A 23,177-nucleotide genomic window follows, 5' to 3' on the forward strand; every position below is an offset into this window, starting at 1 on the left:
TTAGATAAATGGTTCTCCTCTTGGGCCTTTTATTACCCGGTAATATGGGATGATTACTAGAGGTGCAATTCACTAAGCACAGCTGCTGCAAAACCCCTATCCATTTCGCTGTCCTCTTTAGCAGCAGTCAAAAGCTGTAGGAGAAAATTAGACTTCTCAGCTATTCAAAATACTTGAAAGAAGTGGTGCACTCTGCTTTCACTGATAGAAAATACCCACCCTTAAATTCTGGCACTGGTTGCGTAAAACTGAAGCTGTACCAAAGAGGGAAAGAGGAAGGGGGGAAATCCTGTTTCTATAGCAATTTGGAAGCTTTATGTGTAGGAAAGCATTCTTCCAGAACGATATGAAGGCTGGGATAAATATTGGGGCATAAATCTTTTTGAGTGATTTCAGATGGGAAGAAGCAGGCAAGGTAAGACACAATAATCTATCCAATAGCTGATCAGCAGAGACTATTTCTAAGGCTTTTGTTAGAAGAGAGCCTGAATTTATCCATCTTTAGCTGGTATCTGACAGCACGAAACAAAATGCTATGTTCTTTTGTTTTGATTTTTGTTGGGCTGGTTCAGATTAGCACTGACCACAACACAGAAGCAGGACGGGGCCAAGTGCACGCCTGATCTGACATCACTGGAGGTTGTCCCAGCACAGTGTTGGGGTATCCCAAAATCTCATGAGGCGGGTGTTCATCTGAATTGTCCCCCCACGTGCACTCCAAAACCCTGTTTTGAAAACATCTTATCACATGTACAAATGTACTTCAGAATGTTTTCCCATGTATTATGCAAGCCAAGCTTCCAAGTAATATAGTTTTTCAAAAGTTTAAAACTGTGGCCCATCCCATGGATATTATTGTTAAAATTAATAAAAATTGAATTTGGGAGAAAATGACTCCTTAAATTGTAAGATTCCAGTTAAAGTAAAACTTGGATAGCTAGGGGCTTTGTTCCATTAATGATTTTTCTTTTAAAATAAATTAATTAATTAATTAAAAAACTGTGGCCCATCCCAATCCCCTGGGTTGTACAGCAAGCCTTCAGTAGGAGGAGAGCTAGTCTTTTGGTAATAAGCATGAATTGTCCTCTTTGCTAAGCAGGGTCCATCCTGGTTTGCATTTGAATGAGAGACTACATATGAGCACAGTAAGATGCTCTTAGGGAATGGGGAAGAGCATCTTCATGCTTGCATGAAGAGGGTTCCAAGTTCCTTTGCTGGGAAACCCAGATAGGGCTGAGAGAGACTCCTGCCTGTAACCTTGGAAAAGCCGCTGCCGGTCTGTGAAGACAATACTGAGCTAGATGGACCAATGGTCTGACTCGATAGAAGGCAGCTTCCTATGTTTCCTATGTTTCTAGTGCAACTAGTCTTCCAGCTTCCTGCAAGGGTGGCGCTCTTGCACCACCCTCGTAATGCTGCGGAAAATGTGGGCCACTATATTTTATTTATTAAAACATCTATACCACATCCTTCAGGATCATGCCCTCTCAAGAAGGTTAACAATAAAGATAAAAACATTAAAATCACAATAGCAAATTAAAACAAACAGTATAAAACCAAACAAAATAGAATGACCATTTAAATCAGTCAGATGATAGCCTTGTAATACAGTTTAGTCTCTAAAGCCAACTAAATATAATAGGAAAAGTTTTCAGATCCTATTCCAAAGTAAGAGTGCCATTATTCTACTAGCCAAATACATACATTTTGAGGATATGCTCCAGAATAGACACACAAAACATATCATAAAGAAACTTCTCTAATAGGTACACCTGTTTGTTTTTAATTGTTTTCACAATAGTACAATTCCACACATGTGTAACTATGGAATAATTAAATCGCACACATATGTTTTTAGATGTACACAGGTATTTGTATACTTTTAAAAGCTGGGAATGCTTTGTCTTATTCTTGCATTTTAGGGCACACACAAGCAGAGCCATTTCTCATGATCAGAGTGCAAATGAGGGAGGCTTGAGAAACTTAACTCTCTGCAGATGATCGTTGCTCTGGGTCTGGGCACGGAGATCGCACACCTGGTGTAGGCCTGAACCAGACCGAAGCCATGTTACCTTTGATATATTCTGTCTGTGTAAGGGGGGCCTAGGGGATTCCTTATAAGGAGTTGCTTTTCTGTACCAAGGAGGGCCAGGAGAGACAAGATAAGAAGGTGATGAGGTATTCACCTAAAAGAATACATGCGCAGAAGTTAGCTGGAAATTTACTGAAAGTCCAGACAAAGGAAAGGGGCAGTACCTATGTATCATCTCCTAGGATATAAATATGTCATGCTTGTAAATGAACGGCGTCTTGGACTTGAGCGAGAGCTATCCATGACCTTTGCTGCTATAGAGCAAATAAAGCCTTTTATAATCCTTCTCGGCTGGTGAAGTATTTGGCTACTGACCCAGAAAAGAACCTCTCTTTGTTGGGGTACAACACACCCAGACATGCAGCTGCCTCCTCTAGCAGCATGGAGGATCGGGGGGGGGGGGCAGGACACATTGCCCCAGCCCCTGGAACTCCCATAATGTACCACACTGCAACACCAGTCCTTGCTGTTCTGTACACTGGTTTGAACATAACACAGAACTACATTTAAATCGTGGTTCTACATGAGGTCTCCTAGTCTTGGGAGTGCATGCTCCCCACTGCCTATGTGAGTCTCAGAAGAATACTACTGATTGTGGTTAAAAACCAAGATTGGTTGTGACTTCTGAACTGATCTATCTTGGTTTATTCTAACCAACTTCCTTGTAAAAAACTAAGACCTGAACCCAATATTTTAAGTGGGTTTTATTTTTCAGTTTATTTGAAGAGAATAGGTTAGAGAAAGCCAAGATCAGTTATTACAACCAATCTTGGTTTGTTTTCAACTGTAATCAGAAGTAGAAAAAATTTCCAAAGCTCATGCAGGCAAGCAACCATGGGCTTTTGAGGCTTAGAGACATCATGCAGAACCAAGATTTAACATGATTCTGCACGACATCTGAACCAGCCCTCTCACTCACTCACTCACTCACCCACCCACCCACCTGTCAGACGGAGATGTGTTTGAGTGAGCAAGTGAGGTACAGGTAAAATATATGGAGGAAAGACATATATTCTAAATAGAGGTCTTCTAGAAGCCTTCTCACAATATCTCAGAGTCATATAAGCTCTAGTTAATCATGCTAGGGATGAGGGAATATTCTGAAAGATTCTATAAGTGTTGGTGTTTATTTGCTGTGGTTCATTTCTCTTTGCTGGGAGTTTTAAATACTGTTTACAGTGATTCGTTTTGCCTTTACTTTAAGCTTCACTGCTTTTTAATAAGATATGTGCTTGTGAAAAGTTTTGGAAAATGCTCTACTGCATATGAATTTCCCCCAAGTTCCAGAAGACTCTATTCCTGAGAAAATAGAAGATGCATTGTTTTCCACTATAATACACAGCTATGGCAATGCTCCCACAGAGGGAGAAATAACACAAATATTTGTTTACTGAAATAACACAAGTATTTGTTTACTTATTTTCTTAGTTTATATTCTACTATTTGGGCAAAAAGAAGGTGGGGAAGAGTCAGAAATAAGTGCCATGCTCTCCAGGTCTCCAGCTGTCCAGCAATACTCCACCCCCTGCCCAATTCTGCTGATTTTCCATGAAAAATTGCAGGAATTTTTTTTAAGACCCACAAAATGGCTTCGTTCAGCAAAATTGTTGTCGGAAATGACCCCAGAAGTCATTTCTGGCCACCCAGGAATGGCAGATAGGTGAATTTTCACTATTTTTGTATCCACTAATAATGAGGCCAGATCTCCATTGCCCAACCATAGATATATGAAACCATGGGTGCTGGGACCATGGATAACGAGGGCCACCTGTACATCACTATAGTTGCCAATTGGTCAGAAAAATAGCAAGGCCTGCTCTTGTGAGTTTAGCTTTATGTGCAGAAATCAGCTCTGAAGCTTTTCACAACATGGAGATAAATATTATCATCTGCTAAGAGAGCCAGTGTGGTGTAGTGGTTAGTGTTAGACTAGGGCTGGGGAGATCCAAGCAAATTCCCATCCAGCCATGAAACTTATTGGGTGACTCTGGGCCAGTCACTTAGCTCTCAGCCTAACCTACCTTACAGTCTTGTTGCGAGGATAAACATAAACCATGCACACCACTCTGGGTTTCTTGGAGGAAGCATGGGATATACTAAACGAACAAACAAAGAAACAAAAACAAGCAAACAAACCAAGAAAGAAACTAGTAAATAAATGTCTAAACATGTGAAAGGCAGGGGCCAATTTAAAAGTTGTCCGCCTTACCCCACCCATGTTGTGAAATAAATTTCTTCCTTTCCCATCACAGTGTAACCTACAGTCATTCAGTGAAAATGACTGCCAGGAGATTCAGGAAAATAAGATGAAGTACTTCTTCACTTGGTTCATTTTAAATTTGTGGAATTCACTGACAAGAGCCACTAGCTGCAAAAGGGATTAGATAAATTTGCGACGAACTAATCTGTCAACAAGCCTGCCTGGATAGTTTGGTCATCAGCGGAAGTCCTACTTTGAGTCCCCTCTCTGCCTAAAGTTGGAAGGGCGGTGACTGGGGAAAGGGCTTTCTCAGTAACACACCCCATTTCTGGAATTTCCTCCCCAGGAGGGCTCACCTGGCACCAACTGTCATGACTTTCCAGTGCCAGGAGAATACATGTTTATTTGTCCGGGCCTTTGGATGAATGCTGCTTTTGTTTCCCTAACTGAACTTTTATGGTGCGATTGTGCTTTTTATTTTATTTATGCCTTATATCACCCTGAGAGAACTGTCTGAAAGGTGGCCTAGAAATTTCTTTAATAAATAAATGGTTACAATCGTGATCAATTAGTTCCAGGTGAAGAGACAGTATGCTTCTGAACACCATTTGCTAGGAAGCAGTGGTAGGAGGCAATTTGCCTACATGCCCTACTTGAGGGTTCTCAGAAGCATCTGGCTAGCTAATGGGAAGAGGAAGCTGGATTAGAAAGTCCATTTGATCTAGTCCAACAGAACTCTTCCTATTTTCTTACTTTATATAATTCCAGTCATCTGAATTCTGTGTAGCCAGCATGTCTAGTAAATTCAGGACTACTGTGCCTTGTCTGGGCAAGCCATATTTCTTGAGTGATTTTGTTGTTGTTAAATGCTCAGATCACAGAACATAATATTGACACCTTTCCTTGTTACATTGTGACCAGTTAGAATTATAGATATCAAAAATTGCAGCAATTCATTGTAATTTGACCTTTTGTTTATATAGGATACCATAGGGTGATTATCCTCTATTAAAAGCTTTTGTAGGAATAGTAAGTTAGGCAAGAGCTTAGCTGAACCAACAGCAGTACAACTTTAGTGTATGGCTCATCTCAGAATCAGATCTGTCTGACTGGGAGTAATTACAGAATGGAGATTCCCAAGAACTTGTCTTCTACTTGTCTATCTTCCCATAGATTTTGTCTGTATAAGCAATGGACAAGCTGTCCTCCTTCTTCATTCTGAACTCTTTAAAAATCTGGTCTGGGCATAAGGGAGATTATGATTATGGGATGGACCTCTGGCCAGTTTCTGATGGACCACAGAGCATCTGCTGATTATTAGGGTTCTCACAAAGAATGCTTCATTCTAATATTATGTTTTCATCTTCAAGAGGTGCATATTCGGAATTATTTAAAATGTGTAGATTGCCTGAAGTCTTGAGAAATCCTGAGAATGTACTTTTGCTGTGTGAGCTGGATGATACCTGGAGGAGGGATTGACCAACATCACCTCACATCACCTTGCCAGTCCCCATGGGAGATCAGGATAGAACAATTAAAACTCATGCACATGACCAAAATCCCTGGTGGTTGGGGAGGGCTGGGGGGTGGGAGGCAGGAGTATACCTCCCTCCCCCGCCCATGATCTTCCGTACCCCTGTGCTGTGCCACACCACCACTCACATGATCACCACTGTGACGAGCAGTGCAGCATACTGAAGGCCGGGGAAACGCTGCCCAGCCTCCAGAAATCCCACAATCCCACTTGTGTGAACAGACTCTTTGTGTAGGAAAAAAATGGAATACGGGCATTTTAGCATTTCAGCCAATATTTCAAGTGACTGAAGAAAAATTACCTAGAGACTGGCACATCTTGGGCTCTAAAGTCATTCCCAATCTAGTACAATGGCTTCAAGGGAGGGTGCCGTTTACTGAGAAAAGAAAGTTAAAGTGCCGTGGTCCCTTGTGGGCTTGTTTCTGTTAATTTTGCACTGAGAAGTCACTGTAAATGGCTTGGAGCTGACAAATGGGTGTGCTGTGTGGTAATGCAGTACCATTTGTTAAAGGAAGAGTAATCAGAACAGTAATGCAGGCTGATTCAACTATTTGCCACATTTCTGCAATATGAACAGAACTCCCAAAGCTTCATAGACTTAAATTATGAAACCCAGGGCCCAAATAATATAAACAACGAAAGAGAAAAATAAAAACTGTTATGAGCAAAAAGAGAAAAGACAAGCATTTAGGTGAGATTCTTACAGAAGGCAGAAAATCAAGTAGGTGAAAAGGCAGCTGCGTTAAAGGGAAAGTGTTTTTGCTTCCATCCTGGGAAGACAACATACCTCAGGGAACAGTTTATCTTGTGAGTTCTCTTCCTTCACAGCCCATTTAATTTATTAACATAAGTTTACAGGCCCTTCAAAGAAGGGACCAATTCAGAAATCATAAAATCTGGGGAGGAAGGCTCTTAATAATCTGCAGTATTTTATTCATATTTTAAATCAGGTAGCTGGGTTGGTCTCTTGGTCATCTTGAAGAGACCTTATCACTCCAATTGATTGATTGATTGATTGATTGATTGAATATACTACCAATCCACAGACTCAGGGCGGTGTACAAAAAAAGAACAGCATCCAAGATTTTATTCTTTTTCTTTTTTTTTTAAGATTTAAAGGGCAAACGCCTGATGGGAAAGAAATGTCTTCAGTAAAGTTTTAAAGGCTGAAAGGGAGGGATCAGACCAAATCAGGGGGAAAGAGAATTCCAAAGTGAAGGGGTGGCAACAGAGGAAGCCCTTCCATGGGCCCTAGTACTATAGACCTCTCTGAGACCAGGGACCAAACGAAAGCCAACCTGATAAGATCTCACAGGACGGGACAGGACTGGTTGGGTGAGGCAGTCCTGAAAGTAAAAACCTGAAGGATTTTAAAGGTGAGAACCAGCACTTTGAATTGGACCTGGAAGCAAATAGGTAACCAGTGACCACATGAGAGGTGTCACACTATCATATCTCCTAGTGCCCATAAGCAGGTGGGTCGCCACATTCTGGACCAACTGAAGCTTTCGGGTCATCTTCAAAGGCAACCCCAGATAGAGCGCATTACAGTCATAGTAAAAAAACTACACTGGCTGCCAATATATTTCTGGGCAAAAAAAGTGCTGGTTATAACCTATAAAGCCCACAACAGTTTAGGTGCAAGGTATTTAAGATGATGCCTTCTTCATTATGAGCCCTGCTGCCTTTTGAGATAATCTGGTGAGATCTGTCTATAGTTGCCACCAACTTGTCCAATGGCTACTCAGGACGGGTCTTCTCTGTTGCTGTCCCATGACTTTGGATTGTGTTTCCTGCTGAAATAAGAACATCTCCATCTCTGACATCTTTAAAAAAGGCTCTTAAGACACACTTATTCATCCAAACCTTTAATGAGATTTGTAAATTGTGAATTTATTTTAAACTGTTCTAGTGTTTTAATTTTTATATTATATTTGTTGTAAACCATCCAGAGATGTGAGTTTGGAGTGGAATACAAATATACTAAACAAGTTAAAATAAATTAAATAAATAATCCCAGTCTGTCTTGAGGGTTTAAGTTAGGTTCCATATATTATTTTTAAAGAAGCAAGCTCTAAACGTATATCTTAAACCCGTGATTCCCAACCTGGGGGCCTCCAGAAGTTGCTGAACTACAACTCCCATCATCCCCAGCCACAATAAATTATAGCTGGGGTTGATGGGAATTGTAGTCTAGCAATATCTGGAGGCCCCCAGGTTAGGAACCACTAGTGGCCGGTGCAGGCACTGCAAGGAGTGGGCAGAGAGAGGCACTTTTAAGCATGAATTAGGTGGTGCTTACCTCCACTCCAGCAGCACCTGCAAGCTGTTCTAAGCTGCAGCACACGGTCCAGCTCTCCCTGCAGCAGGGGATAAGCTTTGCCACTCAGCTGGCCCCTGGCAGGGGATCAGCTCCACGGCAGCCAGCTAAGTGGCAGAGACAATCCCCCACCACAAGGAGTGCTGGGCTGTGCTCTGCAGCTTGGAGAAGCTTGCAAGTGCTGCCAGAGCAGAAGTAAGCGCCTTCTAAGTTATTCTTCAAGGTCCCTCTTGCCACGCTCCCTGGCTGTGTCCATACTGGCCAGCCACTACTGTTGGGAGCCACTGTAGTCAATATCAAGATTCCCACCAATTCCTCATGTTATAGTGTTCCAAAAGCATATTCCAGAAGCAGAACTACATGTCTCCCTAAGAACTTCAGCAACATTTCATTTTTCAGACCAAGTCTTGCTAAGGATGAGCACTCAGAGAAGCCTATTGTATTCAAGCACTGTGAATTAAATATGCAATACCTTGTTAAATACAGTCCAGCTTCCAGATCCCCTTCTTTCTCCGCCTAGGAGAAATCTGTTGCAGACCTGTGTTAGGAGCCCTGGCAGATGCTGTACATAAACTTGTTAATAAATCTGTTATGTTACCAACACCTGTATGGAGTCTGAAATCAGTCAAGTTTCAATAGATAACACACATAACCCACAACTTAATGTAAAAAGGTAAAGTGTGCCATCAAGTCAATTTCGACTCCTGGCGCCCACAGATCCCTGTGATTTTCTTTTGGTAGAATCCAGGAGGGGTTTACCATTGCCTTTTCCCGCGCAGTATGAGATGATGCCTTTCAGCATCTTCCTATATTGCTGCTGCCCGATATTGTACCAGCGGGGATTTGAACTGGCAACCTTCTGCTTGTTAGTCAAGCATTTCCCCGCTGCACCATTAGGTGGCTCATAACTACAGACTTAAGCACAGTACAAACTGAGTGTGACCTAAACCTGGGAACAGGTCTTTAGCAATCCATTGCCAAAATGCAGATTTGCAGGTGCTAGAGTGTACTTACAGCCAAAACTAAAGTCTAATTCATAGCCAGACTGAAATCATGTAAGAATATTAGGGTTGCCGCCTGGATGCTTTATACTAGGATGGCCGACAACTTGGATTTGCATTTCACAGTTACAGTAAACTAATTTCTAACTTCTGTCAAGTGAAACATTATTAGTACCATAAAGGTTTATGCAGAGGTGCCTTCTTCCCAGCAGGATCCATCCACACTGTTTAATAATGTCAGTCGAGTACAAAATGAAGTTGTAGTAATTTTCCGGTGTTCAATATTATTTTTCTAATTTGGTTGTTAATCGAGATATACTGCCCTGTGCACATGCTCTTAAACTGCAGCCTGCAGAGCCTTCTCAGTGGTCTGAATAATCAAGCAGTGATGGAATTAGGAGCTTGAAGGACAACTGCCTCACAAATCTCTCAAACTCTGGATGTGTTCACCGAGGGCAGAAAAATTACCATATGACATTTTATTTCTCTAACCAAAAACACACCATGCTATATAAATAAAAGCTTTTATAACTGCTCTCTCATGTGGTGTTGTCAAATATGGGTTTCATCTTGCCTACAGACACATTTTTGTTGGTTTTTTGTTGGTGGTTGTACCTCTTGTTTATTTTTTTTCCTCTTCCATCCACCACTCCACAAATGAACGCGTATTTCTGTTTATTATGTTGTTTGGCCTGTCTCTGTTCATCCTGACTCTGATACACAGAAGATCTTTTTGGGAAGAGGTCACTTAGATCCCCAACCTCAATATCCCTCCAGATCCCACAGACTCAAAGCAGTTGCTTCCTCAAAAGGGTCCCAGAAACCAAGTGTCCCAGTGAGACTTTTGCTGCATCCTTCAAATTTTTCAATTCCATAGCCAAAACATCACCATTGATATAAAAAACGAATACGAAAGGAGCCAATAAGCAACTCTGTTTAACACCTCTCTTCAATGAAATAGGATCGGATAGAGCCCACTCTCACCCTAGCCTTGATAGTAGAATATAATTCAATCAATAACCTAAGAAGTCACCTGTCAATCAATTTTTGTCCTCTCAAGCTTCTCCCACAATCTAGATCTATCAATTGAATCAAAGGCTGATGTGATGTCAATAGACAGAACATAAAGTTGTTTTTTATGGCCATTGGTATATTTCTGAATTAGGGCCTTCAGAGTAGCACAATGATCAATCGTACTATGGCCTTTATGAAAACCAGCTTGCTCTGGATGAATTTTTTTTTTCATCAATTCCTCCCAATCCTCCAGCTTATTTTAAAGATGTTGAGAATATAGTTTAGAGGAAACATCTAAAAAACAAATTGGATGATAATAAGAGGGAGCCTGCCTGTTACTTAAAAAAAATATGGATATATGATACTTTGTTTCCAGTAATGGGGCATGACACATGAGTTGTAAATTTCTGGGGGGAAAGGTCATGCCAGAATGGGGCCCCACCAGCAAACATTCAGCTTATAGACCTTAGAGGGCACCATGTCCTATCCAGGAGCTTTTCCAAGAGTTAATGCATTTATCATCTGCTTATACTCTCCTTCAGTGAAAGCTGGCCACACTGGAAGTATATCTGTATCTGTATATTCTGTTATTGGTTCACTCTGGGGGCAACTATAAATAATGGGGAAATGTTGAAACCAACCAATCCTTTGCTAAAATGCAGTATGTGTATCTGGGATATAGTATTATACATATTAGTGCCATTTGCCACCAAATCCTGCTCCTCCTCCTCCTCCTCCTCCTCCTCCTTCTTCGTGAGCTTTTTAATTTTAACAACCGATTATATTGGGAGTGAAATTGTATTAATTACTGGATTAAAGAGTCAGAGCTATCTTCTCTAACTCTTGTCTGGAGTTTTCTTAGGGCTTGTCTCTTAAATCTACATTCCTGATTGAACCAGCTCTTCCTTATATGATCTCTCTGAATATGGACGACAGTAATCAATTGAGAACTTAGTACAAAAATAATTTTAACAAAAATGTCATAAATATCCAAATTAGGCTGCATTGCAGGATGCCTTTGATTCAAAATCTGCTGGGAATTTAACAAAACTGTTATTTTTCTCATTAAGATCAGAGCTCCATCTAAGATGTTGTTTATCCCGAATAAGGCCTTCCAGCTTACAGTGCATCACAGTTGGAGGCACATTATGTGCAAAAAAAAAAAAAGATCACAGGTTATTATTACATAACCAAAAGTAGATGGTTGTTCTCTGGTCTATTGTGTATATCAAAAGTACAAACCTGGGGAAGAAATGCCAGTGGTACCAAGAGGTAATCAATTACACTGGCTCCATTGGAGTTTTAAAAGGTCTAATACCCACTTGAGCTATCACTGTCAGTGCCATGGAGACTGTAAAACCCATATCTAAAGGCCAAATTCAAAAGGGAAACCCTTTGTTTGTTAAACACTTTTCCCATAGAGAACCAGGGCAAACAAATACCACTCATCCTCTGGATTAGCCTGCAAGTTATTAATGAAACTGTTTATGTTCTGGCTTATTCTAGCATTAAAATCATCGGCCAATAAAATATCAGCATCTCAGAACAATTGTTCAATTCTCTCCAACATGGTGCATCAGGCCATCCAAGGTTTTACTGCATAGTCATCACGCTGACAGGACCATTTATTTACAGAGGCAGGGTCTGTCCTTTACATCGGGTTGCATCCAGCTCATGTTGTGTCGCTCTAAAACTGATCTGCGGGGTAGGAGTCAGATCATTTGTCTTCACCAGGCAGACAATGCAAATCTATGTCTGGTCGAGGCACTGAGGGCTTACCCTCAATGAGGCATTGAGGGTAAGCCCTCAATGAGGCACTGAGGCATTGAGGGATTTAGCCCAGTGACAGGTGGTGGCTTATTTGTACATGCTGATGGGAATCCTTTGATCCAGTTCCTACTCTGGGTGATACTGCACAATGCTTTGTTGCAGTGTGGTGAAAGCCCGGCTAACTTTGGGTTGCATTCTTTTCATATTGGGGCCGCTTCTATGGCTTCACACATGGGTCTCTCAGACTCTGAAATTCAGAACATTGGCCACTGGTATTACAGCACATTTTGGTCTTATATTCCTTAGTGTTCTGTGTATGGTTTTGTTAATGTAAGTTTTGTCTTGGCAGGCGCTGGACAAGCAGATCCACTGTGTGTGCTAATCTGTGGCCATTCAATTATCTTCTAGGCAGAAAGACCGGTCAGCACCTCCGATTTTGGTACCCATTTGGCCTTGGGTAACTGCATTTCCATCTGTTGTAGGCATGCATGTGGTATGCTCTGGGGACAGTTATTGTCAATAATTAAGGAGTTTCTTAGTGTTTGTCCCCCCAAATTTATTGTCTGTTCACTTCTGAGAAAATGATTTGGGCCAACGAACTGATTCAGCAAGCTAAATTGATTCTGCAAACTAAAGTGGACTTTGAAATGAGTAGAGAGAGGATTCCTGGGCTTGTCATAGCATGGATGGACTTGTTGCAGCGTAGAGCATGGAGGGGTGTGTCAAACTTGAAAGGAATGTAGAGGGCCCGGTGGCAGGTTAGGGTTAGGGTTCTTATTAGAGCAATTATTGAAAGGGGGGGCTGACATTACTCACCCTGAAATAGACTTCTTCCACCCTGAATTATTTTGATCTGACGGTGTCCACCTCTCTGCCTCAGGGTACAATATCTATTTGTCCGACCTGCAGCAGGGTCTTGCTGAATTTTTGGAGGAGTGGAAGAGCAAGGCTAAACCAAAGCTAGCCATTCCCTGTGGCAGGGACAGTGCAGGTGGCATTCAATGGTAGTTGGGTTACACTGGTGAACATCCTTGGGCTCGTTAAATCAGGGGAGTGTACAATCTATATCCCTAGAGGCTTCGCAGCTCAGAGGCTACATTTCACACCCGTATCTGCTTCGAGGACTTCACAACTTCAAAGGCTGTGTGGCTTGGGGGCACAAAAGGGCCCTGACCCTTTGGGTTGGCCATGAGGGAAAGGTATCCGCACTGATCTGATGTTAGTTTCTGAGCCAGGGTGTGTCGCCCCATAAGGCTAGTGGAGGACTAGTTGTCCAACCTTCGCTTAGGCTAGGTCCACAATGCCGGAGGTGGATTTTCATCATTAAAATCCCATTCTTTAAACTAATGATCCAATTGTGGATCTTTCTCCCAAGAGAATTGTTTCAGTGTGTTTATTTGTGTTTATTGGTGCCAGGCTTGTGGGTGTGCGGGCAATGCAGCAGGGGCAGAAATAAATTTGTTATCCGTGAGAGAGAGAGAGAGAGAGAGAGAGAGAGAGAGAGAGAGAGAGAGATATTCTAGTCAGAATGTGAATGATGGAGCATTAAGCTGGCAGGAAACCAGTGTTGTCCATTTTATTCTTTTGAGCAGGACGCCTACTTGTAAAGGATGCTGGGAGCTTGAAAAGGTTAGGAAATGGATGGCAACTTAAACTCACACTTGTCTGGCAGTCAATATAAAGCCTGTTGCAATGATCTGCCCTATTATTTTATCCACTGGGACACTTCAAATTAGGAGAGTATCTACCTGCCAAGGAAACTACAGGGGAAAGGGCAATCATGTCAGCAAGAATTGCAATTGGTAAGAAATAAAAAAAAGTGCTGTCAGTGAAAGTATTGAGGCCGTATTCAGCTATCGGTTACACCAATATGTATCTGAAGTAACTTCACCATTCTCGATGGAATTTTTAAAAGGAAAGATGAATTCAGCATGTGGCCAAAGTAGAATAATAATTATGCTGTTTTGTTAGAAACAGTAAAAATGCACTTTCCTGTGGTCTCCTTGGAAATATTTGTCAAGACTTAAAATGTTGATAATGTAAGACTCTGGACCAGAAGTTCAGCAGGGGTTTGACCTGATAAAACACATGGGGTCTAAATAACATTTATGTTAGGCTGAAATGTCAAAGAACAAATATAAGGTAAAGAAATGAAGATTTTTCTCAGTTTTGCTAAACATAATTATGACAGCATCAGATTAAAGGAGGGGCAAAGGTGGATGGGAGGGGAGGGGCTATAAGTGCAGTGGTAGAGTACATGCTATACATGCAAAAGATCCCAGGTTCAATGATCCCTAGCATCTCCTGGCCAGGCTGGGAAGAGCCCCATCTCAAATTCTGGAGAACCACTGCCAGTCAGTGTAGACAGTACTGAGGTAGAAGGGCCAGTGGTCTAACTCTGTATAAGGCAGCTTCATACATTCATATAGACATTTGTATCAAATATGAGTTTAGGTCAAAGCCTTAAAGTTCTTAATTTGATCTGCAAGTGAACAGGAGCAGAATGCCAAAGCAAGTTCTTTTGTATCAGATTTGCAATAATTTGACTTTATATTCACTTAAATTTAGTTTTTCCAACATTTCCAATCATGTATTATATCAGAATTATAAAGGAAAAAAAGAGAAGTGTTTCAATCTAGCAATGTTATTGAATACATTGGGGGATTTCTGTATGCCAAACATCGGTTTCACATGTACAATCCATCGGTGAATCTCCCCAGATGCAAGAAAATAAATGCCAAGGAGATGCATTTCCCATGTGTGTGGCCACTGCTGGATTTCACTGCACACTGAAACACTGAACAGTTTATTAGGACAGGAAGGAGATTCTCTGTGCTGCTTCCAATTACCAAAGGCCTTGTACCTGCAACAGTGACACCATGACACCATGACAATATGGCTGTATAGTGTTGGCTGCTAGTATAGTACCAAAGCTGCTGGAAATTGTACAGACAGTATACAAAGGTGCTGGGATGTTTGCTCACCTTGTTGCCATGCCCTTTACTTGGAAGCCTGTACATTACCAATCTTAGGGCAGATTCACATAACTGCATGCATGTACTTAGCAAGTAGGCACAAGCAGGCCCATAGCCAGCCTAAAGATTAGTGTATGTGTATGTGGGGTTGGGGGGACAAAACCAAACCCAGTGGGTGGGGCAGATTTTACCACCTTAGTTCATCTCCATTATAATATAGCAGTTTGTAAAGACTTTAGGGGAGGCAGAAAAAATTAGGGACTACGAATCTGAGTATGACAGTCAATTACCCATTGTGGGTGGGGGCAGGCAGTTCTGTGCAAAGGGGACAAACTTCCAAGGTGCTGCAACTGCCTGGTTTGCCATGGGCAGTGTGGTGTGCAGTTTATGCCCCAACCAAAGGGAAGAAACTGGGGAAGTGCTGCAACTGGTTGATAACCTGTTGTGGGAGGTATGGCAGTATCCAGCACCCAAAGGGGAGAAACTGGGTAATGGCTAAAACTGCTCACTTCCCCATTGGGTGTGTTGGAGTGAAAGCATGCAGAGGGGATAAACTTGCCCAGAAGTGTGAGTGCTTGCTTCCCAATGGGGAGGGGTACGCAGTTGTGACCCACACAAAGGGGGGACATTTGGAGGTTCACCAAATGCTTTCTTATACATTGGGGGGCTGTCCTTCATAAAAAGGGGATGAACTGGGTAACTGCTGCAACTCCAAACTTCTCCTTGGGCTTGCTTCCTGTGTTTTCTTCCCCATCCAAGGTGAGAAACTGGATGCGTGCTGCACCCCCTTGCTTCCCGAGGGGGTAGTGGATTCAGGCACACCAAAAGGGGAGAGACTTGTACACTTTGGAGGCAGCAAGAAGCTATGGTCTCTGTGGCCTTTTCTTCTGAAGGTTTCTTCAGAAGGTTCCCCCTCCCCTAGGGACCCTGACCCACAGGAAGATTTTCAAGGGAAGAAAAACTCTGCCAACATTTTTTATACGTTGCATTTGTTTAATCTTCAGATAGCCTGCTGTTGTATTCCATGTTCAAAACCTGACTACTTGTTTGCCTATCCCTTTACCCTCTATATTTTAAACAGAGGAAATAATTAAAATACATAATCAGAACAACAGCTAAACTATGAGAAATTCAACTAAGATGAGTTTATGTATGTGGCTTCTGTGATGCTACTGAAACCTTAACATGTTGTAATATTTTTAATCTATTATACAAATATGGTGTCATGCAAAATTAATTGCACTGTGTAAATTATCTGTTTGCAAACATCAATTTTCTTTTTTCAAATTATCCAGTACAAATTAAATCTTTGTATTGAGCTGTCAAAAATAAAATTGCTTTCCTTGAAATATTGGACAGGATTGAGAGTATAAAGCAGAAGAATCCACCTTTGGTAAAGCTTTCTGTGCTTTCACCAAGATTCATACAGTCTGACTGAGTGGTGTGAATCCATTTGGATCTTTTATTTTAATTTAGTTGCTTTTGACTGCAGAAGATTGTTCATGTAGAAAAACAGAATCCCCCCCCCCAATTTATTTATTTATTTATTTATTTGAGATCTGAATATTATGGAACATGAGGATGGTCAGTCAAGCAGGCTCACAAAGATTCACTTGCTAGAGTTACCTGAGGTCATAATGCCCTTGAACAAGAAGTAAAATTATGATTCACTGTTACCAATAATGTGTAACTGATTAAAATGAAATTATTGGATTCATAGCATGTTATGCATCACAGTGACATTTCCCATTAATCTTTTTTTAAACTTTGAAATTAAACTGAGAAGGAGTCATCGGATCTCAGATAACTGGGTTGACACTCCCATTTAACATGAAGACAAACTGCTATTGTAATAAGGGCCCCCAGTGCTTAACACTGACTCCCTGCAAACCTGGGTTTTCAAGTCAGGAGCCAGCCTTAGGCATGTGCACTCCCTCAGACTTTCTCTCCTCCCTTCTTAATAGCAATCTTCTTGCCCTTCTCTTACCTCAATATACACTATAGTTAATGCCAGGCAAATAGAATCTATCTTTGAGTATCTTATATATACTAAATCTTTAAAAGGCTGCTTTTGTACATATTGTTATGATCAATATTTTCTGCTAAAGCCTTTCAGTCAACTGTTCACAAAACAGAAGGCAAGTGCTGGCATGACGGTCAGTATAATTAAAACCAGACCAGCATTTGTTCTATGGGGGAGTTCTTACCACTACTCAATCACATTGGCTTGAAAGAATGCTAGTAGCTTCAGATGGTGGATTGTGGAATGGAAGTGGTTTCCAATGGAAACATTGACAAACTGGTTGGCTGCAGCACTGCTCCATTAGTGGCATAGAGCTGTTTACTTAAAACTGCTTGTGTGTGTGTGTGTGTGTGTGTATGTGTGCGCGAATAAAAAAATATATTAAATTTAAATAATAGGCTTGACACAAGGAAGTCTGCCTTTCGTCATCAGATATTTACTGATTTTCCTGATTTTCCTGAGGATCAGATGAAAGATATTTCATAGTGGGAAGGAATGAATACTTTACGTAAGTAAGTAAGTAATTGCAAATAGGAGCACTATACTCCTTGCTTAGAGCACAGAAATGCAAGTCATCAATGAAGTCATAAAAGTGCTTAGGAAAATGCAAAAGATATACTGCTTAGACTCTGGAATTACACTCGGACCTGCAGGGTGGTTATTGTTTTTCTAAATGTCCAGTGCTGTGCTGAACCTCTCGTAACCAAAACATCCTGAGTCCCATGGATCCCCAGTCACATGAAGATAAAGCAAAAGCTTTCAAGTTACCCAAGGGCAAGCTCATCTGTCCAGGGGCATAGGGAGCTTGGCCGCGGCTGGAGGACAAAGTCCTCCTGTGGCTCCCCCGCCCTCTAGGCTTTACCATCATGTGCACAAAGCACGCATGCACCCAAAGCCATGTCCCCTGCATCTGATGGGGTGGAGCCTGTGGGGCAACGGGGTGGGGCCTGTGCCAAAGACAGGGCCCATCAACCCCAGCAGAGCTTCCCTTTCCCAGTCAACCATTTGTGGAGCCGCTGACTGGAGCTCCTTCCCCTGCCTTCTCAAGCTCTCAGTCAGTGATTCCACAAACTACTGATTGGGAAAGGGAAGCTCTGCTGGGGTTGATGGGCTCCGTCCTTGGCACAGACCCCACCCCCTTGTAGATGACATCAGATGCAGGGGGCAGGGCCATTGCCTGGGAGAGGATCTGTTCAGACCCTCTCCCATCCCTCCCCAGTCAGCATTTCCTTGAAATGCTGGCTGGCTGAGCTCCCCCGCCCCCAGTATAGCCAGCATTTCAGTGAAACACTGGCTGGGGAGAAGAGGGGTGTGCCTTGCGCTCCCAGTCAGTGAGAGCTTCGCTTGCCGTCTGGGTGTGGGAGGCTGCAAGAGGGCGCCCTGGCCAAGGGCAAGGGAGTGCCTTGGTGGCCTCCCCCAGACCCTGGCAGCTGGAGAAATGCCCCATGGTCCCTATGCTTCTGCATCTATCATCAATTAATCACTTCCGGGCCTTAGGAAACTTCATTGTTGTGCTTTCCTCTGCTAAGTGCATGGACTTCAGAAGGAAAGCAGTCTCACTCTACAAGAGCTCTCTTTTCCCTTGTAAATACTGTGAGTTATATCCTGATGGGTCCCAAAGGAACACATAAATCACTTACATCCATGTGTATCACTCTTCAAGTATCATAATATAAGCAATCAATAGATATTAAGATGGCTTAAGTCTGGATTAACTGTTTTGCTAATTGCAGTTTAACCCTCTTGTATCTTTATCTATCTATCAGCTCCAGACATTCATCTGTGCAGTCAGAATAGCACTCAGACAGCAAATGGAATTGGAAGAATTTAAAAGAAGAGGTATCCATTAGCACAAGAATTTGATGCAAGTATGGGAGAACTGAGGCACCTGTGCTGGTCCAGTTAGTGTTTAGGTTTTCAGGTCAGCACAAAATGACCTGCTAACTTGGCAAAGAGGCACCTTTTAATGTGGTGATTCTCTTTTATGTAGCAGGGGGAGAGTAACTGGCCCTATCCAACCCCAGCACAGTACCTCCAGTGACTGTTGCTGGTGTCCATCATGTTTCTCTTTAGATTGTGAGCCCTTTGGGGACAGGGATCCATCTTATTTATTTATTATTTCTCTGTGTAAACTTCCCTGAGCCATTTTTGGAAGGGTGGTATAGAAATTGAATGAATGAATGAATGAATGAATAAAATTTGGTACAGTCCTTATGCAGATTGCTCCTGATTCAGTGTGCCTGACTCAATAATCCTTCCATATGCAAGTGCCCTTAGGATTGCTTTGGATGCTACAGCAAACTGGGGCGGGGTGGGGGAGGATGTATGAGGAAGTTCATTGATTTGGGGATTCCTCTTTGGAATCCCCACATCAGTGAACATGGGGAGAAGGAGATGGGGTGTCAACTAGCCCTTCCCCAGGCATCCCTACATCCAGCATTTTTCTGCAGAGAGCAGTGCTAAAAGGATCAAAAATCCTTCACACAATCTGAATCCTGGGCAGTGTTGCCTCTACCATAGTCCTGATTCAAATCAGGGTGCACCAGAGTTGCTATTTGCCCTTAGAAAAAGTTTCCATCCTCTCCCCCCCCCCGCCCTCTCACCTATACAAGGTTATATAAAAAACATAAAAGTAAGCAAAATATAATTTGCACCTCTTTGCTGGGTTCCTTTTCATTGGTGTTAGTACTGCAAAAGCCAGATGCTGATTCATTTTATATGCAGGGCTATGCACTGGCTGACTGCACAGTTAATACTCCCTATTTAAGCAATCCCATAAAACTAGTGGTTGCGTTTGACTGTGCATTTATGAAAACATTGTGGTTTCTTGGCTTGTCATGGATCCATTGAAAACATTGTTTCTGTAGCAACCCTCATGCCAGGTGTTACTCAGTGGTCCTATGCACCAAGGATAACGAGAAGCATAAACTGGTTAGCTAGAGGAAGAATTTCCTAAAAGAATGTAGAAATTATGGTTAACAAACTAGCATATAGCAATATAATTGCTAGGACACAAAAGATGAATTACTATTTTAGGTTGTGCTAGCATTTTCTCAGAATTATCACACTATGTTATATTGATCATTATATCAAAGTTATTAATAGCACTCCATTTTGTCCTTGTATGTGCTTAATCTGCTTCCATGCTGCCCCCACAGATGTGCAATACTGCCACTGTGTTGGCTATACTGCTATCATTTAAAAAGTACTGAATCAGCATTATCCGAGTAGTCCACAAGGGCACTAGTGTCCACTAGATTTACATTTACAGGAATTAGACCCATGAGTTGGGGCTAGAAACAGCATAGAGGCATAGGGAAGCAAAGCTCTCTTTGATCTGGATCTCAGAAGCAGGACCCAAGGTCTCAAACTCAAATCCAAATCTCAAGTCCAATGCACAAGTCCTATTGCTTTGAAGCCAAAGGCATCCTTCTGCTAATATATTCTTATTCTTATTCTTCTTATTATTATTATTTTATTCAGTTTCTATACCGCCCTTCCAAAAATGGCTCAGGGCAGTTTACACAGAGAAATAAATAAATAAATAAATAAATAAATAAATAAGATAGATCCCTGTCCCCAAAGGGCTCACAATCTAAAAAGAAACATCAAATAGACATCAGCAAGAGTCACTGGAGGTACTGTGCTGGGGGTGGATAGGGCCAGTTGCTCTCCCCCTGCTAAATAAAGAGAATCACCGTGTTAAAAGGTGGCTCTTTGTCAAGTTAGCAGGGGGAGAGCAACTGGCCCTATCCACCCAAAGCACAGTACCTTCCATGACTGTTAATATAAAACCTTATCCACTCATGGAGGGGCTAATTCTGACAGTGGAAGAATATTCCTTGAAAGAAGTGACCCTAAATGTAGATGTTCTTCTAACCTCCCTCCCCCACTTTTTTTGGCCCACTTGAATATACCGTCCCTTCCCATCCCACTCTGAATTTTGTGGTTCAGAGCCCATGAGGTCTGGCGAGTAATGGGGCAAGCTCAGTCAATCAATCAATGGATGTGGGCACTTCCATGGTCAGTAGTTTGGATCACTCCAGGCTGCTGATCACAATTTCGCCCACCTTCATGTACCAGAGGTGCTCTTACCCCTGGACTTCGAGGCCGAAGTCCAGGGCCTCCACACCCCCTGCCCCCCAATCCTCTTTAGTCTACCCTGGATAGTGTGGTGGCCACTACACACTGCCGGCCCGTGCTATGCCAGCAGCCAAGTGTGATTGTGACCTGTACCAGGTGCTTAAGAAACAGAGAGAGGAGTGGGGGGAAAATATGTGGGATGGGGATATGTTAAGTTGCATGTTGAAATGTTTTTGCTAATGTATATTTGTATAAATATACCTGTTTTATATTCTTACATTCTTATGAGTTCAGTTGCTGTTTGTGGCCTCAAAAACCCACGTGTTAAAAATACTGTGAGACGGGTCTCACAATCAGTGAGACCCGCTTTTGCCGGGTTTGTGGGGAGAGCGGGCTAAGCCCGCTCTCCCCACACACGAGCAGGGCAGGAGCCCTGGGAAGCTGGATCTGCCACCCAGACGACTGCTGGCTCCGCGAAAGAGCCGGCGGGGGCTGGGAAGTTCAGGGGCCGCGTGGCCCCCGGAAGCTCCATTATGCCCTGCGTGAGTGTGCAGGACATACTGGAGAGACCACCAGAGCCGGGAGGCAGCTTTTCCTGTCCCCTCCGGTGGGGTCTACTCATGAGTAGCTGCGGTGTGGAGCTCCACAAACCCGGTTTAAGGGGAGGGGTTGTTTGGTGGGTTAACCGCCAGGAGGCAACCAGGCTCGCCTGCAAGCCTGGTGCCTCCCACAATCAGCCGAAATCGGGCTAGGCTCCCCTAGCCCAATTTCGGTTGATCGTGGGAATAGCCTCTGTGTGTGTCACAGTGCATGTTTGTAGGGGAATGATGCTTAACTTGTTGTGGGCGGTGCGGGGAGGGCTCCAAAGGTCTTTAGGTCCAGGCTCCAAAATTACTTAAGTGCACTTAAGTAGGGGATGGTGCCGCTCTGGGAAGAGCATCTAGGCTCCAAGTTCCCTCCCTGGCATCTCCAAGATAGGGCTGAGAGAGATCCCTGCCTGCAAACTTGGAGAAGCCGCTGCCAGTCTGTGTAGACCAGTGATTCTCAAACTTGGGTCCTCAGGTGTTATTGGACTTCAACTCCCATAATCCCCAACCAAAGGCCACTGAGGCTGGGGATTATGGGAGTTGAAGTCCAATAACACCTGAGGACCCAAGTTTGAGAATCCCTGGTGTAGACAATACAGAGCTAGATGGACCTATGGTCAGACTCAGTATATGGTAGCATCCTATGTTCCACTTTGTCATCCATTTTCTCCTCTTCAGGGAATTCTTGGATGTAATTGCAGGTGGTTGCTTCTTAGTACCTGTCAGCGGAAGATTTCACTCTGAAGTACACAATCCACACATCACTTTTCTTCCTGCATTCAATCTGCTTTCAACTGCAGAAGAACAGAGAACTGGTGCTGCTGTTCCTGTTGGAATCATATCTGCCATCCTACTATTAACAAGTGGGACAACAAGTCCTCACTCTCATAAGATTTCCTGTCTCCCCAGATGAGTGAAAACAAGAACTCAGCCAATGAGACCAGAGTTACATTTCAGCCTAGCAGTCCAGCAACTTAGTCCTCCAAAGTTTCTGTGCAATAGCTAACTTTTGGCTTGAATGAAATGGTCAGGGTGTTTGGATATAGATGATCTATTTTACTGATAGGACATGCTAGTCAGAAGAGTGGCGTGTTCACTCCACTGCTTCATTTGCTACATTCTGCCCATGATATTCTATCTCATTATTCATTTATTAAATATTTTAAAAAATTGAAATAATTGATCACTTTGATTTACTGCCTCTTGTCAAAGTAGTTTTGGATTATTTACAGCTAGATCCCAAAGTTAGCTAAGCTGGTATAGGTGGCTCTATGACAACTGCCCCCTCTACCAACTGCCTATATAATAGACATATGTATCCATGCATTACCAATTGCAGAACTCAGAATTACGTCAGAAAGTGTTTGGCATTACCACTCAGAAATTACCACTCAGAAAGTGGCTGACATCCACACTAATGCAGCATCACTAAGTTCTGCTAAGTTGGGAGCTTGCGTCCCAGACCAGTGTTGCGCTGATACAAAAGGGTGTGTTTGCACCGCCAATGGCACACCTCCTGCTGTAAAACCTCTTCCTTGGTCCATATATGTTTCCTTGGTCCATATGTTGAGTGATACA

The 23,177-nt window shown here is 42.6% G+C and overlaps 1 long non-coding RNA gene across 1 annotated transcript; it reads left to right on the forward strand.

The window, feature by feature from the left end:
- The first annotated feature begins 289 nt into the window (after positions 1–289).
- On the forward strand, positions 290–22,625 carry LOC128331475 (uncharacterized). The gene is made up of 3 exons (XR_008310320.1): positions 290–415; positions 18,696–18,768; positions 22,301–22,625. It is a non-coding gene; the product is annotated as an uncharacterized LOC128331475 (long non-coding RNA).
- Positions 22,626–23,177: the final 552 nt, after the last annotated feature.

This window comes from Hemicordylus capensis, chromosome 6 (assembly GCF_027244095.1).
Source record: "Hemicordylus capensis ecotype Gifberg chromosome 6, rHemCap1.1.pri, whole genome shotgun sequence".
NCBI classification, from domain to species: Eukaryota; Metazoa; Chordata; class Lepidosauria; order Squamata; family Cordylidae; genus Hemicordylus; species Hemicordylus capensis.